Source organism: Rhinatrema bivittatum, chromosome 18, assembly GCF_901001135.1.
Source record: "Rhinatrema bivittatum chromosome 18, aRhiBiv1.1, whole genome shotgun sequence".
NCBI lineage: Eukaryota > Metazoa > Chordata > Amphibia > Gymnophiona > Rhinatrematidae > Rhinatrema > Rhinatrema bivittatum.
Genome location: NC_042632.1, coordinates 50983592 through 50998492, shown reverse-complemented (window position 1 = coordinate 50998492; position 14901 = coordinate 50983592).

The following is a 14901-nucleotide window of genomic DNA, read 5'->3' as shown; positions in this document are numbered from 1 at the left end:
ATCCAATTCCTCTCCCCCACCCCCCTCACCCCCACCATCAAAGAGGGGAGTGATGTGGCAGTTGCGTCAAAAGCATCAAGGCTAGTCAGTTGTAGACCATGTGTTGCATCTTTTGTGGTTGTATCTTTCTGACTTTTGACAACAATAAAAACTACTAATTAAAAAAAAAAAGCATATTTCATATGTTTCCCTCAATATAGATAATTAAAAAAAAAAGCATCAAGGCTTATTTGTTAAAGGTAATAATCCAATGCCTTCTATTAAAAAATAGTAACTGCTGCTCTGTGCAGGTTGCACCCCATGCTTATCAGTTCTCCAGACTGTAAAAGTCAGGGCCCTCTTTGTTTGTCGTTTAATCCAATTCCCCCTTTTCCCCAGCTGCTGAAGAGGAGAGCAATGTTCCAGTTCCATCAAAAGCATCAAGGTTTATTGGTTGAGGGTAGTAACTGCCACGCCAGCAAGTTACCCCCATACACCCACCCCTTTTCTTCATTTCCACCTTCCAGCCTTTAGGGATCCACAATGTTTATCCCATGCCCCTTTCTTCACTAGACATCCACTACCCTCTCCGTGAAGAAATATTTCCTGATGTTGAATTCGAGTCATCCCCCCCTGGAGTTTTATTTTGTGACCCCTAGTTCTACTGTTTGCTTTCCTCTGGAAAACGTTTGAGGAACATGTATCATATTTCCCCTGCACCTCCTCTCTTCCAGGTTATGCATATTTAGATTCTTCAGTCTATCCTCATAGGTCTTCCAATACTGACCCCACAACATTTTGGTCACTCTTCTCTGGACTGCCTCTATCCTTTTTGAGATATGGCCTCCAGAACTGTTCAGTGGGGTCTCACACAGTATTCCAGGTGAGGCCTCACTAAGGACCTGTACCAAGGGCATTAACTACCTCCTTTTTCTTACTGGTTATTCCTCTCTAAGCAGCCCAGTATTCTTCTGGCTTCAGCTATCGCCTTGTCTCCTTGCTTCACCATCTTCCGCTTCCCAGACACTATCACCCCAAGATCCCTCTCTCTTGGTCCGTGCACATCAGCCCTTCACCCCCCATCTCAATCAGATCTTTTGGATTTCCGCACCCCAGATGCAGGACTCTGCATTTCTTGGCATTGAATCCCAGCTGCCAAAGCTTCGACCACCCTTCAAACTTTCTTAAATCACTTTTCATTCTTTCTACTCCTTCAGGCGTGTCCACTCTGTTGCAGATCTTAGAATTATCCGCTAATAGACAAACTTTACCTTCTATCCTTTCTGCATTGTTGCTCACAAAGATATTGAACAGAACCAGTCCCAATACCAATCCCTGTGGCACTCCACTTAACATGGCTCTCTCTTCAGAGTCCATTTACCAATTCACTCTGTCTCCTATCCATTAACAGTTTGTAATCCATGCCACCATGCTGGCGCTCACTCCCAAGCTTCTCATTTTATTCTAAGCCTCCTATGAAAAGCTTTGCTAAAATCCAAGGAAATCACATTGAGCACTCTTCCTCGATCCAATTCTCTAGTCCAATCAAAAACAGTCAATCAAGTTTGTTCAACAGGACTTTCACTGGTGAATCCAAGCTGCTTTGGCTCCAGCAATCCTCCTGACTATAGATAGTTCACTATCCTTTCCTTCAGCAGTGTCTCCATTCATTTTACCACAACCAAGGTGAGGCTAACAGGCCTGTAGTTTCCAGCCTCCTCTCTGCTCCCACGCTTGTGAAGTTGGACCACTACCGCTCTTCTCCAGTCCTGCAGCACCAATCCCGTTTCCAGAGACCTATTGAACAAGTCTCTCAGCGGCCCCGCCAGCACATCTCTGAGCTCTCCATGGCCTTGTCCACTCTCAGCTTTCCTAGCTCTTCCCATACATTCTCGTATGTAAACGGAGTTTCATCTACTCCACCCCCATCTACGGTCTTGTCAACCAGCAATGGTCCTTCTCCAGGGTTTTCTTTAGTGAACACCGAACTGAAGAATTTGTTTAATATTTCTGCCATTTCTTCTTCTCTCGCCACCCATTGCTCCTAGACACCTTTCAATTTCACTATACCACTTCTGACCTCCCTTCTTTCTGTGAGATTCCTGAGAAATGTTTTGTCACCTTGCTTTACCTTTTTGGCAATCCTTTCTTCCACTTGACCTTTTGCTTTCCTGATTTCTTTCTTAGTGTCCCTCAGCTCCACCTGGTATTCTTCCCTGTTTTCCTCCCTTTAGGATCTTTTGTACTTCCTGAACGCTGTTCTTTTTGCCTTTATTTTTTCAGCCACCTCCTTTGAGAAACAGATTGGTTTCTTTTTCCGCTTACTTTTCTAACCTATAGATTTGTTGCCTTTGTAACAACTCCTTTTAATTTAGGCCACTGTTATTCCACCTCACCCACCCAGTCTTCTAGTTCTTCCTCCAGGAACATCCCTATTTTGACAAAATCACTATATTTGAAATCCAAAATTCAGGTCTTTATGTGACATCGCTGTGTCTTATTTGCAATATCAAACCATACCATCTGATGATCACAGGTGCCCAGATGGACACCCATCTAGATAGTAGAGACATTCTCCCCCTTAGTGAGCACTAGGTTGAGTATAGCTCCCTCCCTCGTGGGTACCATTAACATTTGTTCGAGCAGAGCCCCTTGAAAAGTATCCACTATCTCTCTACTTGCAAATTCCGCAGAAGGGACTCTCCAATCCGCTATCTGGCAGATTAAAATCTCCGAGCAACACATCTCCCCTTCTTTACCATCTTTTGGATGTCTTCAACCAGATCTCTGGCCAGTTCTTCTGTTTGAGTCGGAGACCGATGTAAAAGGAAGCACCAACAAGTTTTATAGGTACTGGGGTTTTTTGTTTTTTTTTAAATTAACACACACACAACCAGCCGCATCGCTGAGTCTAGGAGAGTTACTTAATACAGGCTCAGTTACTTAATACAGACTAGCAATATATATAGGTTGGAATAAGAGAGACTTCAAGTCATGCAACACAGAAATGCAGAACAATAAATGTCTTCTGATGGGCAAATGAGAAGATGTATTTGTTTGGATTTATTGCCCACCCTTTTGAATCAAGAGTTACCCAAACTCTGTTTTGGTTTGGTTTAGAAGAGGAAAAAATAAAAGCACTTTCTCCAACCCAAACTGGCTGGAGGAAAGAAGGGATGGGTAGATATGATTTAAACTTTCCACTGTTTGATGGGCTTTGATAAAGAAATTCATGGACAAGAGGTTCTGATATGAAACTGAAAGGAAAAAGGTACAAAGGAAACAAGGCAAAATACTTTTTTCCCCCAAAAAAGGGTGTTGGATGCTTGGAACAGCCTGCAAGCAGAGAGATAGCGGCGAACCAACCTCCTGACAAAATGCATACATGCTTGGAACAGACTTGGGGTGCTGTGGTAAGGGCTCAGCCACATGAAATGTTAAAAAGCCAAAGAAGGGAAAATCCAGTGGGCAAAATGTAGACGTCCAAGTGCATCAGGTTAGGTTACAACCCTAATAGCAGTGGTATGGCTGCCATGGCCACAGTGCTGACAACACTGGGGTAACCTGCCCAGAGCACCCATGGCAACTCTAACAGCAAAAGGACAGTTGCATCAGGCTGCCAGCAGCCTGCATGGGTTATAAATCAACCATCAGTGAGATTGGGGAGACTGGTTATTAATGGACAACAGCTTCACAGATTTTGATGGATGTGTGAATTACTGTGAAAGTTGTGGGGGGGACGGGGACATGGAAGAGCATCTGAGCGTTGAATTATATATTGATCTTGGAAGAATCAATTGACAAGGCCTGAAAGAGCCTACCAACAGAGGAAGCGGAGGCCAGCACCGTAACAGAATCTGGCAGGGATACAGAGGGCAGGGCTAGAAAAAAAGGAGACTGAATAAAAGACTGGGGGGTGGATGGGTGGGAGGGGAAGCTGGTGTTGGTGTCAGCATGGGAATTTATGTGCTCGTCTACCCAAAGAGAGGAGGAATCTAGACTGGGCAGACTGGATGAGCCAACTGGTCTTTATCTGCCGTCAATTACGGTGCCGTTTATTGGAAGGAATGTTGCTTATGCTTTTAATTAGTGGGAGCAATTCTAGGGCTGTTTTAAGTGGTTTTCCTTCTGGGAATCCCTGGAGGGTAAATAGAAAGAACAGCGATAAAGTGGAAACATCGTTGTTGCTGCCCTAAGGCTAACTCAGCGCATATCCCATTGTACTTTACACTCGTTCTAACCTGCCTACTACCCATCCCCATTCATTTACCATTTCCTCCTTCTTATTCTAATCTGATAGTGAATTGTCAATATCCTCTACCTTGCTTATCCCCCACTATTACTGTTCTGACATTTCATTTATTGAATCGCTCTATATCCGTTTAGATTTGCTAAATATTTTATTGATATTCTCTTTGCCTAGTGAAACCCCCCCATACTATTCAGCACCCTGTTGTTGTCACTGGTGCACACTGTGACTATTGTAAATCTTGTTGTAACATGCTCTGAACTCATCTGCTGGAAGAGCATGAGAGAAATAAATGATGACGACAATGATGATGCCAACCTTCATAGAACACGTGCAGGAAGAGCAAACTAAGCACCATCAGCCCAACTCTTTTTTTTCCTGCTTGCTAAAGCAGAGCTCTTGAACTGAAATCCTTCATATCTACTTCATTTAGCTTGCTACTTTACTTACATTACCTTTAGACATCATCTAAAGATTCAAGAGAGAAGGAAGATGGGTAAACGAGCTAGGCCCTCTGGTCTTTTTCTGTCATCAAGTTTCTATGAAAGAAATATCAGAAGTCTGTTAAAAACCACTAAGTAACGAGATGGAGAATTTTCAATTGGATCGAGCCACATCAAAACATCTTCCACTAGGTGGAGTCATTTGGTGTGGGGTGAGAGAGGGAGTACTTAATTTTGCCTGTGCAGGAAAGGGGTGGGCTTGGTGGCAAGGTTAAGGAAAAGGATGCCTGGGGATTTCAAAAATGTGAGTGCAAAAGTACCCGCTCTCCCTAAGTTCTCAAAAAAACTCCCAAGATTAGGATTGCATTACCCACTGGCTTTAAAAATTGCCCCCCTAAAAGAGCAAAGGAGGCAGGCTGAAGGCAAGCAGCCTGTAGTCCACTGCTAATAGCCGAGGGAACAGGAAAAGAAGTTCCCAAGAATAGCACTGAGACAGGTAATGGTATCGACCAGGTAAGCCAGTGTTCAGGTGATCGGATCCTATCTCTTGGAGCTGGGGGCATAACCGAGCATCTCGCATCTTAGTGCACCTCTTCCACTTCATCTTGCTTTACTATCAAGCAGAATTGTATTTCCTAGCCTCTAGTAATCTAGATGGCAATGCTCTCATAATTAAAAGGATAATGGGGGATCTTTATCATATGTTAGACTCTGTCAGATCTGTTCAGTGGCATCTCACAATATAATCTCAAATGCCTCCAACTTCTATCGAGAACCGCAGCCAGACCTTCAGTAGCGGCAAATCCACTGCCCACATTATATCAGCCTTGCATCAGCTACATTGGGTCCCAGTTGAAATTAGGATAAAATTCAAAACTCTCTGCTTTATCTTCAAATTCATGAATCGACTGGTGCCGGACTATTTCTCCCAGCTCCTGTTGCCCTACCCTCCCCACAGGCGAACTCGGATCCTCCCAACCAGCCCTTCTCTCATCCCCTCTGCTGGTTTCTGCCAAACTAAGGTGCACAAGAATCCGTGCATCCAGCTGTGTTGTCCCAAAACTATGGAACATGATTCCGCGACCCCTGCCTATTGGAACTTCCTACCTCATTGTCTGGGGGGAGGGAAGCAGCAGGGCCTGGCTGTTCAGCCAAGCCTTCCCCTAGATGCTGCTTCAGACACAATTCCTCCCACTGCTGCTCTGCCTGACCATGAGCCCCAAATTTGTTCATCAGGGCTGTTCCTGCATAATTGGTTCTTGGCAGCCCTGAACCAGCAGCTAACTTAGCTCCATGCATTTTTATTCGCTATACCCATAGATTCATTTTATTTTATCCCTCTATTGCTAGCCAACGATCCCAATGCACCCTTCTGCTCTTATCTTAGGTTACTCAATATATTGCATCACCTACATGCTCTGTTTTTAATGTAATCCATCTTAGATACAAACTTGTATTCATTTTAGTTACATGAGCATGTCTATTTTTTTTTTTAATGTAATCTGCCTTGTAACTATCTTGGGAAAAGGTAGGATATCAACTGTTCCTAAATAAATAAAATATTCAATCCTAACCTATTAAGCCATTATTCTGTGGGATTCAATCCACTAGGAGGCAACACCTCTGTGGTCAAACTGCCATGTGAAAGAAAGGTGTCTCCACAAGAGCTTTCCGGTGCAGTTCCAAAATTGGGCAAACCCAACCTCCCTGGCAGCCTGCTTTCTCATTTAGTTAGTGTTGCTTACAGGTGCGCAGTCCATTTCACGCACTTCTTCTTTATCACATTTACAAATAAGCTGTCTGAACGCAACATTTGTTCCACAGTATGTGAATAAGCTTCTCGGAATAGCGTGCCCTTTAATTAAATAAATGGCCCGGTCCCATAATTGTAAAGCCGATGTTTTATCCACAAAAAGAAAAAGAGTGGAAGCACAGAAGACAGGCATGCTTGGCGTTTTAAAGTCAGAGTGGACGTGGTTAGGTAAATTCATGTGACTGATGAATGTGTGTGAATAAATACGGCCAAAGATAAGATGCTGATATGGTGCGCCCAAGCTTCCGCCAGTCCTATTTACACACTGATAGACATTTTTTGACAAACAAAAGCCCTTTGTGCTTTGTACATCCACGGGCTGCCATCCTTTCTCTCTTGCTTGATTTCTGTATTTCCAAGGCAGGGCCCAGCCAATGCTGTTCCTACAAGTAATTAGGACTCCAGCAGAAATCTACCTTAACTGCCACTGACAGGACCAGGAAAGCAAAAAAAAACATAAACCAGCGGCAAGTTCTCCTCTGCTCCCCTTTAAAGCACCGAAAGGCTCATCTGCAAACCATTCCCAGCAGCCCCCGGGAGAGGACTCCAGAGGTCAGCGTGAGCGATCCAAGCTTCAGGCTCCAGCAGCCCCGCACTCCTTACAGCAGAACAGGACTGGAAGGCTCATCTGCATACAATTCCCAGCAGCCCCCGGGAGAGGACTCCAGCGGTCAGCATGAGTGAGCCATGCTTCAGGCTCCAGCAGCCCCGCACTCCTTACAGCAGAACAGGACTGGAAGGCTCATCTGCATACAATTCCCATCTGCCCCCAGGCGAGGACTTCAGAGGTCAGCATGAGCGATCCAAGCTTCAGGCTCCAGCAGCCCCGCACTCCTTACAGCAGAACAGGACCGGAAGGCTCATCTGCATACAATTCCCATCTGCCCCTGGGAGAGGACTCCAGAGGTCAGCATCAGTGAGCCATGCTTCAGGCTCCACAGCCCCAGCTTCGAGAGGTCCCGCACTCCTTACAGCAGAAAAGGGCCTGAAGATTAGCTACTCCCTTAGAAATTTTAACTCGATAACAAATCAACAAAATTAAGATGCAAACTGTAGTCCAGCAGCATGAGGAAGGCTTTCCAGTCTTTTGCACTGAATGCCACATGTACGATTATCTCCCAGCTCACGAGAGGTTGTATGGGTGCCCTAGGTGCAGAGAGCTCCTAGCCTTCGGAGAACGAGTGATCTCTGAGACTAGAATGGCAGACCTGGAGGAGCTAAGGGAGAGGAGGTGGTATACAGAGGAGACTTCCAGGGACATAGGAGAGCATCTCCTTGGTGAGGCAGGAAGCAATTCTGTAGCTAGGACTTGTCCTCCTCGCGATGTAATATCCTCTTGCACCGAAGATATGTCTTCAGGGGCACATCCCCAAGAGGGAAGGGTCAGGATGGCCTTTGTAGTTGTAGTCTCACTGCATGGATGAGATGATGCTGCAAGGAAGAGGGTACAAAGTTTGTTAGGAACTGGGCATAATTTGAGGAAGGGGGACCTTTTCCAAAAGGATGGACTCCACTTAACCAGAGTGGAACCAGGCTGCTGGCACTAACCTTTAAAAAGGAGAAAGGACAGCCTTTAAACTAGATGATGGGGGAAAGCTGAGTGTCGCTCAGAAGCGCATGGTTTGGAATGATGTATCATTGGAAGATACTAAGAGAAGAGGGAAATTAGGGCATCCCAGAAGAGAGGTTGCAATAAATGCTAAAGTATCCCAGGTGCCTTTGAGTAAAGAATAGACAGAGCAGAAAGAGTCCAAATTAAACCTGCTTATCCGTAGGAAAGGAATTAATACAAACAAAACATACTTTGAAATTTCTGTATACAAATGTTAGAAGCCTAAAAAAATAAGTTGGGAGAGTTAGAGCGTATAGCACGGGATGAAGAGATATAATTGGCATCTCTGAGACCTGATGGAAGGAAGATAATCACTGGGACATTGTGATACCAGGGTACAAATGATATCGAAATGATAGGATGGATCCAATTGGTAGAGGGATGGCACTATATGTTAGAGAGAGCATTGAGTCAACAGGATAAAAGTTCTGCAGCAAACAAAATGCAAATGTTGAATCTTTATGGATAGAAATTGCAGGTGAAAAAGGGAATAATATAGTAATAGGGTTGTATTACCGTCCACCTGACCAGAATGAACTAACAGACAATGAAATGCGAAAAGAATATAGGGAAGCTAATAAAATCAGCAGGGCAGTAATACGGAGTGATTTCAATTACCCCAGTAATGACTGGGTAAATGCCACATCAGATGAAATAAATTACTGCTTCCTGGAGCAGCTGGTACAAGAACCAACCAGAGGAAACTATTTTAGACCTGGTCCTTAGTGGAACACAGGATTTGGTGCGAGAGGTAACAGTGTCGGAGCCACTTGGCAATAGTGATCACAATGTGATCAAATTTGACTTAATAACTGGAGGGAGGGCACTAAAAAAATCTACTGTGATAGTCACCCTTTGGAAAGTTAGGTGCTATGATAAAATGATGAGGAAAAAACTGAAAGGAGCAGGTGCAAACGTTTAAGAGTTTACATCAGGCATAGATGTTGTTTAAAAATACCATCCTGGAAGCCCAGACCAGATGAATTCCACATATTGGAAAGCTAAATGACTACCGCATGGTTAAAAGGTGCCAATGGAGACATCCCAAGGGCACTGAGTGCATGGCGCGTGCACAGTCTGGCTAAAGTTACCCACACAAGTCTGGTCAGAAAAACAGTCATCCTAAAGTTATCCAGGTACAGTTATCTTCCTGTCTTTATCCTTTTATATTCACTGGTAAACTTATGCACATATGTCTTGCTGGACATCTGGGTAAAGTTACGCTCATACCTTTACCCAGATCTCTGAATATCAGCCGCATACTAGCTAGTTTGGACAAATCTGAGTTTAGGGTAGAAATGTTATATCCAAATTCCCCACAATAACTTTTTCTCCTCCCAGAGGCTGAATGGGAACCCCAAGAATCTCCTCTAATAGCTATTACTGCACAGACAGCACGCTTGACTTGTTGGTTTCAAAGCTGCTGCCCTGTTTCAACCGGATTAAAGGAATAAAGCTGCTGAAAACCATTGGAAGCTGCCCCTCCTATTGTATGGGACAATGGAAGGACTGGACGCTTACTGCAGGCCCTGAGAAAAGGCGCCGCATGTTTCTTATTGTACTGCACAAGTGTAGCATCAAGACACAAAATACTATTCATGTGCACAAAATCACTGCAGGCGCAAAGGCCACACTCAATGCAATTATGTTACGGCAATCAATAACTGCTACATGTTTCTTACTATAATAAAATTACTTGTTTAACTACAATTACTTGAACTCGTCTGTAGCATGTGACACCTGCTTACTTTCTAAATTCTCTTTCTATATTGTTTGCCTTATTATTACTTTAGCCACTTATTCTCAGGAGTATACAAATCCCAGCCTTTAAAAGCAAATATGCGATGCAAAACGTTTCCCTTACAATTTCAGGTGTGTAATGGGGGTGCGGGGCAGTTACGGTCACTAATACGTGCAATGTTTATTTGTGAATAGGAAAGGAAGCGCAGGGCCAGTCCGGTGCCTCAGCGTGCAAGGTCCATGGGCCAATCCCCAAGTCACACCTTCTGTGCCCTGGGACGGCTGGGGCTGGAGGGAGTCATCACGTAAGGGCGACAGCTAGTGGCCCGATTTAAGGACCACGATTGCACCCTAGCCTAGTACATGGGAGGGGGGAGAATATGAAACAGATGCAGGATCATGGCACCAGGTCACAGCCTTGCATCCAAATGAGCTGGAAGCCCACAGAAGCAGCAGGAAAATGTTGGGGACAAAAAGGGGAAGTGTAGCAGTTTATAGTGCTGTCAGAGCAAGGAGTAAGAAGAAACTGCCTGCTCAACATAAAGCCTTCTCAGCAAGGACTGGGTTCTTCCCAAACTTGAGTCATGCAGTTCATTTTCTGCACATGAAGGAGACTGTACACCCCCTTGGGGCTTCAGATTGTGAACTCTTCTAGAGCAGCCAGTCCTTTTCAGGGGAGAGGAGGTCACAGTCAGACTCCAAAAGGGCTAGGACACCCACTACTTCTTGGCATACCATTTGGAAGGGTGTTGGCATTATAGAAGGAGAGATGTGAGTTTTGAAGAAAAAAAAAAAAGGAAGCGTTTTATAATCCAGGCCCATGGTTCAGACTGCAGGACAGAACTGCATTTAAGCCTCCATGTCAGGAGCGCTTGGGTAAAGCATAGCAATGGTGGGCTCAGCACTAGGCAGGAAAGAAAGGTGGATGATGGCGTTGAGGGTTAGCCCAAAGGAGACTTCCGCACCAGCTCCCAGCTTGAGCTGCTCTGGCAAAGCATCTTGGGGAAGAAAGGATGAAAATAAGAGAAAAGAAATTGTGGTTTTGGGGAAAAGCACTTTATACCCCAGGAATTGTTTTAGTCCTCCCATGTGTTGACTCCCTGACAAAACACAATTTTATCAAAATTTGAGCAAGATATTAAACTGATGAAGAGGGAACAGCATTCTTAAAAGCAAGTCACAAATGTATTCAAGCAAAGAAAAAGGCATCGCATACTATTTGGACTAACACAACATCCAACCTCCTTTATTAAAGGAGGGTCATGCTATTAAAGTTTAGGAAAATAAAAGATATTAAAAAATGGTGGCTACTAAAACAGACACAGAGCACCCTGCCCGCTGGGGTCAAAAAGGGCATGGTCGAGTTCCTGGAGCGAACGTCCATAAACCATTAGCCACGTAGCCTTGGGCAAACCACTGCTTATCCTGGTTCCGAACATGAAGAATTGGATCAGTTCTTTGGGATCCTGCCGAGTACTTGTGACCTGGGTCAGCCACGGTTGGCGACAGGGTGCTGGGCTTGATGGACGTTTGGTCTGAGCCAACATGGCACTGCTTAGGAAACTTAGTGGGATGATGAACATTTGGAAAAGTCAAGCTGAATTCCCACCAAAAAGTTTAAAAACAAAAACAAACCTACAACAGATTAGGACCACGCCACATTCACCATCACAAGATAATTAAAGCTAGTTATATTTCTTAGGAGGCCAATTTGGCCCAATAAGTGTGGCTATCAGCTACATCTATTCTTACAAGAAGATTTTTTTAAGGTTTTTATTCTTCAGGTTCTCTCTCCAGTCTCTCCAATGCCTGAAGCATCTAATCAGGCTGAGCTGAAATGAAACGAGGGAGGGGAAAATGAATCTTCAATCCCTTTAGGAAATACAAACTCGTTTCCTTTCTCAGACTAATCCTCCCCTTTCAGGCTTAGACCATGACCGTTTTAATGCGACTGTGAACCTCTGGCACGACAGAGGGAGGGGAAGTCTCACCAGGGACAGGACTCTGCTCCTTGCAGCTGGATTTCAGTTCCTGGTTATCCCTCTGCTACCCTTACAGGGGCAGTGCCAGCTGCTGAGCTGTGGAGATCCTCCTTACTTCCTTTAGAGCTCTATTTACTGAAAATAAAACATCTGGAAAAGGTATTTTGCTGAATTTTTTTTTTTTTGGCAAGAAAAAAAACTGGGCTTTTCTCACCTAACTGTCTCACAGTCCAGAATCTGCTATAGAAAATCCTATTTGTTAGAAGATGTACAGTTTATACGGACCAGGAAATTTCATTGTAATTTTTCTGGGATCCGGGTTTGAGCGGATGCATTCACCCTGTAAATAAAAATAGAACATTATAAGCCCCTGTGGGCCAGGGCAATATTTACTGTAGATGAGTGTAACACCCTTTGAACTGCCAATGAAAAGGTGTGAGCTAAACAGAAACAAAAAGTTTAAAAAAAAAGTGTGAATACGTCATGGGTTGTTCCTCCAGCATTAAAGCATCTTCTTCTCTGGCTCCAGAGACATTTTGAAACTCAGTTTGTCCCTGGATGAAAATGGTATTGGTTTGCTACAGATACGTAAAGTACCTTCAAATGTTTTCTGATTTTTGATGTCTCACTAATGTTTTTTATTATAATTTTACACACAGTCAACTCATTTTTATATGATACAATGTTCTCTGCAACTAGCTCCTGAGGAAGTAATCTGCGAAACACTGGCCAATGTTGGGCTTGTTTTTTTGTTTTTTTTTTTACTTAAAACACATACCAAGACTGGTTGTCTAATGCTTGCTTTTAAAGTGTAATCAAAGTTCTTGAAAAATAGACTTTCTGTCCCGAGGTGGATGAATGAATAGAGCGGGTGGCCCGAGCAATACAGGGCACATTGTCTGGCTTGCTGACACCTTTGGGGATTTACACAGAACGGCTGGTAAGATTCTGGTTTTTGTTTCCCCTTCTGGATTGTGATATACTGATTAGGATTCTTCTTGGCTGAAAATGTCACATTTTTAGTTTAGACAGGCTGAGAGCTGTGTCTGGGGGACAGTGAAGTGTTAGCGATGTGGGAAGAGGATGAGGAGGAGAGAAAGCATTTGGGTCAACAAGTGCCTATAATGTAGATCTCTACTTAAGGCAAGATAGAGTGTAAGAATAGTGAAGCCACATTAAATATCCCATTTTTAGTTATAAGCGGAGAGAAATAGAACCAAGGCGATTTAGAAAATGTTTGTTTCCACTTGTAATATTTTAATATTCAAGAAACAGCTGAAACAGAATAGTCCCAATGCTAAAAGAGCATGTCACTGCCAGAGAGTTAGAACTGGTTATACATCGTTTTATGCTTTGTAATTTAAGTAATAAATATATATCAAAAATACAAACATTAACCTTTGAAACAGTGGCTGCATGTTGTAAGCTTACAGACAGGTTAGATAGATAAATAGAGCTAACATCAGTTATAAATGCATTATCCAGGTATTTACTTTTACTGCATTTGTAATCATTTTGAAAGTAGATAGCAGTATTTCCCAACCTTTTCAAACTCAAGCACACCTACAACAACAAAAATGTGGTGTTGCACATCAGCCTCCATGGAGCAGGCCATGCAGACACAGAGAGGACTCATATGGTTAAAAATAAAAAAGCTAGGGAAGCACTGAAAGCCCAGCATCTCTGCCAAATTTTAACATAAAGGGAGAGAGAGGAGTCTGAGACATATGAACCCATCGCAATGGACCACTTCCCTCTACCTACGAAGATACCAGGAGAAGGCAGAAATTAGCATGGTGGGAGCAGCTGGCTCCGTTAGTTATTTTGGCTGCCATATGTGGCTTTCAGACCCCGGGGATAGAAGGGAGGCTGGAAGGACTGAAGGAGGGAGAAAATGAGGATGCTGTGTGCTGTAGAAAGAGGGGCCCAGATATCCATGCCCGGCCGCCTGCCCATTAACGACCTCACACTGTGGGGCTAGGAAGAAGGGGCGATGCGTGACTGCACATGCTCAGGCAGGAGCTGCTCCCACTGTAACTGTGAGGTGCTGGCCTGGATCTCCTCTGCGGCACACCCGAGCAGGTCTGAAGGCACACACTGGTATACAGAAATATCATTCACATTTCTCCAAGTCAAAAGAAATACCATATTCTCTTGGACCTTTCCACAGCCCAGTAGGGGGCAAAGTCTACAAATGTATTAATGAATATGTAAGACTTAACCACCCTCTTCCCTACTTCATGATTTTTCTCCCTTGAACACCCACCTCCGACACGAAGGGTTTTCTTGGCGTCTAAGACCTCTTAAAAAGAAGCCTTCCAAGGTGGTACACGTCAGTACCCTCTCCTGCCAGCAGGCAGAGCTATTCTACTCCCAATACCAATCAGTCCCAGGACAAGTTCACCCAACCATGATGAACCCAAACTTTCTATAAACACGCCACAAGGCAGGTCTAGGCAACTGGGAAGAGCTACAAGCTAAAAGGCTTTCTGGATAAGCACAGCGAGCATACATTTAAAGAACCTGGTTAGGAGCCCGCCAGATGGCTGTGCACCATCACGTGGAAGGTTTGCAATTCAACCCCTGCTCCCCAGCCCCCAGGGGTTAGGGTCCTGGTGGCTGGCTTTAGAGAGCTCTGGAGGTGCTGCTGGTATCGGGCCCCCAGCCCCGGTGACTAGATTAGGTGTAGAGAGTCAAATAAAGGGGAAACCCTCCCCCCCACCAGGGGCAGTTATGAGTGAAGGTTCTTGGCATCACAAGCCCAGCACTGCTTCCAACTGAGCTGCAAGAGACAGGAGGAGCTACCAGACACCTCCCCCCAAACTCTCATGTGCATATTTTAGTTCCCCTTAGAATCAGCCCTGTTTGCTGCTCTTGAGGTCTGGGACTAAGCGGCTCCCTGCCATAGGACACTGCAAGGGTAGAAAGGCCATTTTGCAGGATTCAGCGCTTGTGGCTATTTCCATAGGAAGAATTGAGATCAATCCACCCCCCCCCCCCCCCCCCCCCCCCTTAACTCTCTTCCTACTTTCCTTGGCCCCTGATTTTAATCATCTTTGTGGCAGTAAAACAATTTTGATTCC